Source organism: Chroicocephalus ridibundus, chromosome 14 (assembly GCF_963924245.1).
Source record: "Chroicocephalus ridibundus chromosome 14, bChrRid1.1, whole genome shotgun sequence".
In the NCBI taxonomy this organism is placed as follows: domain Eukaryota; kingdom Metazoa; phylum Chordata; class Aves; order Charadriiformes; family Laridae; genus Chroicocephalus; species Chroicocephalus ridibundus.
This window is the reverse complement of record NC_086297.1, coordinates 2,131,068-2,135,229: the sequence shown is the minus strand read 5'-3', so window position 1 is coordinate 2,135,229 and position 4,162 is coordinate 2,131,068.

The following is a 4,162-nucleotide window of genomic DNA, read 5'->3' as shown; positions in this document are numbered from 1 at the left end:
AGAAACCACAGTTACACCCTCATATGTCATCATTGCTGTGGGCCGTCAGAACAGCTGAGCAGCTCAAACTCCTTCCCCTGGGGATGGAGGTGGCTGTGGAGGGCCCAGGGCTGCTGGCCAGGCGGTTGTAGTCACTCGTGGTTACTATCTCCGTCAGCCTGGCTCGGGGAGCGTGCTCACCCCTGCCCTCCCTCCACGCTGGGGCGAGCAGTTGTCACTCCTCCCTCTGGAAACCAGCCTGGGGTGTCCAGCCTGGAGAAGGGAAGGCTCCAGGGACACCTTATCGTGGCCTTTCAGTACCTAAAGGGGGCTTATAAGAAAGATGGGGACGGACTTTTTAGCAGGGCCTGTTGCATTAGGACAAGGGGTGATGGCTTTAAACTAAAAGAGGGAAGATTCAGACTAGATCTAAGGAAGAAATGTTTTTCACTGAGGGTGGTGAGACACTGGCCCAGGTTGCCCAGGGAGGTGGTGGATGCCCCATCCCTGGAAACATCCCAGGCCAGGCTGAACGGAGCTCTGAGCAACCTGATGGAGTTGAAGATGTCCCTGCTCATGGCAGGGGGCTGGGCTGGATGGCCTTTAAAGGTCCCTTTCAACCCAAACCAGTCTATGTTTTTCCTCCTGACAACTCAGGCACACGTTATGTCTGTGCCCAGCTCATTTGTAAAGCTTAAAACTCTCACAGAAAATATTAAGTCCCATTCTCTTTATATAATCTGCAGCAGTGGCTGTGTTGCAATCACCCAGCTTCAAAACATATTTTGGCAGTTGGAGGACACATATTTAGAGAGATCGTGATTATTTCCCTCCTGGTTGCACAACAGCTCTGTTTCTACTCCCCACCCCTGGCAGACGGGTAAGTGAAATCACCCAACATTTTGGGCACCTGCTCATACGCTCCGCTCTGGGAAATGGGAACTCGGGGAAAGGGAAGAGTTTGATTTAGTGCCCTGGGGGTATCAGCGGTAGTGGAGAACTCAAGCCGTGAGCCTCCTGATGTAATGACAGTTTATACATCATTAACCCATTCCTGCTGGGCTTTTCTTCATCAGCATTTCCTGGTTTGCGCCTCTGGACTTGCTGCTGGTGAGAGGGACCCCTCTGCTGTGGCGTCTGCTGGTTTGAGTGGACTCGTAAATACACTGGCTTCCCTCCCCTCTGCCCCTTGCATCTCTGCTCTTACACAGACCCTCGCTTTGACTGGGAAATCTCTTTTCTACGACACAGGACCAGGGGACCGGGTCCCTTTGAAGGTCTTTGAATGATGGAAAGATGCAAACAGTAATAAAAGCCCCGACAAACAAATCCTGTCCCGGAGAGAGCATCTCAGGGAGCTGGAGCAGGGAAGAGGAGCGTGCTGGGCTGCAGGGAAGACAAGAAAGCAGAGAGCAGGGACGGGGGGTGAAATTTTTTTTGTAGAAATTGCATGGTGAAGAGTACGTCCTGCCTTGGCTGTTATTCTCCATGATATTTGGGGCTTTCTGTTGCAGGGGAAGACGAAGCAAGCAGAGCTGGCACCATCGTCTCCAGCACACGGAGGAGAAAGAAAAAGGCCCACGGGGAGTCCCCCAAAGGCAAGATGGTTGGAGCTGGGGCTTTGCATCTGCCCAGAGGGAAGGGGGGACAGGGCTCGTGGCATTGCCAGCACACAGTCGAGATTTCCAGGTCCTGGCCCGTGGCCAGCGCTTGGAGAAAGGGATTCTGTCCCCAGCACAAAGCGGAGCTCAGCTGGCAAGAGGGAACGAACAAAAGTTCTCGAAAAGTTCACGAGGACTTAGCTTTTTCCATTGAAAAGCAAAAGAACAAGAGAGAGATTTCCTGGAAATGAACCAGCTTCTTAAATATTCCCTTCAGAGGTCACCTCCGCCTCTCTCCTTCCCCCTGCCCTGAGCTGAAGGGCTGCGGGCAGAATCCGTCCCCCGGCACTGGCTCTACCTGCTCTTCGAGCCCCGCCAGCCCAGTGGGAAACGCCCTGCACACAAACCAACTCCAGAACCGGCCTAGCATTTTGGTTATTCTCCTTGTTTTCCAGCACAGCACAAGCCCTCCACGTCCAGTGTCTTTGCTGATAAACCCGAAGCAGAGCGTGTTGTCTGCGCTGCGGGGTGCATCCATTGTGCCAGCTCCCTGCTGCGGGTGCTGCACGTTCCCCGCAGTAACTCATGCAATAACTTAGTCTTATTAACAGGGAGGTTCTTATTTATTAGATTTAACAATGCCCTCTTTATGCAGCAAAGCGACAAAGCGCACAAAGGGCCATTCACCACCAGCTGCCCCCAGCGCCCAAACGGGCATCCCGGAGTGACAGCCAAGAGTGGCCCATGGTTAGGTGAGAAAAATGGTGACCCCCGGTAGTTTTTGAGTGCTGGGGACCGGGGGAGCAAGGCACATGTGTGCTCAAGGATTGGGAGCTTGGGGACACAGTTTCACCCTGCAAGGTTTTGGGGAGCAAAGAGGTATTTGAAAAATGTCTGTATGGGAATGACGGAGCTTTCCAGGTCTCCTCGTCCTCTCGCAGCCGTGACAGAGATACGAACGTTGTCTAGTTCAAATGCTAGTTAAGCAACTCCCCATAAGTGCAAGTAAGCAATGACCACAAAAAAAAGAAGTGGTATTTCTCAGAATCTCAAGGAACATCACAAAAAGCAATGATGCAAGCTTCAAAATATCTATGAGACAAACTTCAGTGGAGTTGGAGGAAGAGGGTAAAGCTGAGTGATGTTAAGCAAAGGACTGGTGTCCTGCAGGAAGCCCATAGCAGGGCTGCCTGCGGCGGCCTACAAGATTGTGTCCTGGGGGTTAAAGGCACCATACCCAGCCCTGTGCAGCCCCTCCTGTACCCCCCCTTCACAACAGGGCCACGTGTGCTTCCTCCTGGGCAGGCACCTCCAGATCTCACAACTCAACTGAACAAACAGCCTCCTTTCTTCAGAGCAACCCAGGGGAAAAAAAGGAAAAACCCAGGAGACAGGACCAGCATCAAACAGAAAGTTGTTTGTGTCTGCTCTGGAAGGGCAGGCACCATGAACACGCGGTCCCCCATGCCGTGAGGGCAGCGAGCATCCCCAGCCGGGCAGACGCCGGGCTCCGGATGGCAAACCCACCAGGGGCTTTATCGCAGGCAGCACAACCCATTCCTGTGCAACACCACTGGCTGCACGTGGTTGTCCCAGAGCAGAGCCAGATGTTCTTCAAGCAGAAGAAATGAGGCAAGGCAGATGTTGGCAACCTCGATGGCGCGGGGAGTCCAATTCTCTTTTTCCGTTCGCTTGAGACAGAAGAGGAAATCGGTGCTGGATTACATCTTGGCATGTGAACCGCGGAGGGGGTGAACAGGGTGTATCCGTTCCTCAGCTAATGCGAACCAGCGTACGCTCTCCAGTTTGCAGCACGTGAGTACCGGGATGTCGTAACAAGCATCTCTCAGAGTCTGTCATTTTTAAGGCATTTCAGCTTGAATTACTACTCACGTGAAAGCTGAGAAGAAGATTTTTCTCTTGCATTGGTGGTCCTTAACTCTACTCAGCACCTCAAATCCCTTTGTAGACTCTCAGCTCAAAATATTCTCTAGTCCTTTAGCAGCAGATGGATAAAATATCAGGCAGAAGACAATGTGTGGCTGTGGCAGCAGCCAAACCCAACAAAATATTTACTTCAAAGCAGGCAGAAGGATAGCTTGTCCAGCTGGATAAAGCAGGAAAAGTTTTTTAAAAGAGTGGAAGAGGGACAGAGAGGGAGGTGATTGTGTAAGTCATGATGTTTCAATTAGATTGTGCCTGAATGATAACAGAAGTTCATGAACTTGTGTTCTAGGCAAAATGGAGGTATCCCGTTTGTCCCTGTGTATCTTCGTCCTGGCACAGGCATCGGATGGTGTTTTATGGACAGGTGAGGAGGGACATGGGCTGTGCAGCAGCTGAGCTGGAAACGCACCTGTGTGTCCGTGGTCCCGGTGGATGCCACCGGCATGAGGACTGAACACATCCCTCCTGCAGGGTCTTATGCTTTTCAGAATGAATGTTGCCTATTTGAAAATATCAGAAGTCATCTAGTCCAGTAATTAATGTCCCTGGAGAGGTCTTGAGTTGGGTCGCAGATGGGTGATGGATGTCAGTGGGAGCCCAGATGCCAAAGGCAAATCCTTCCCCTGGATTTGAGC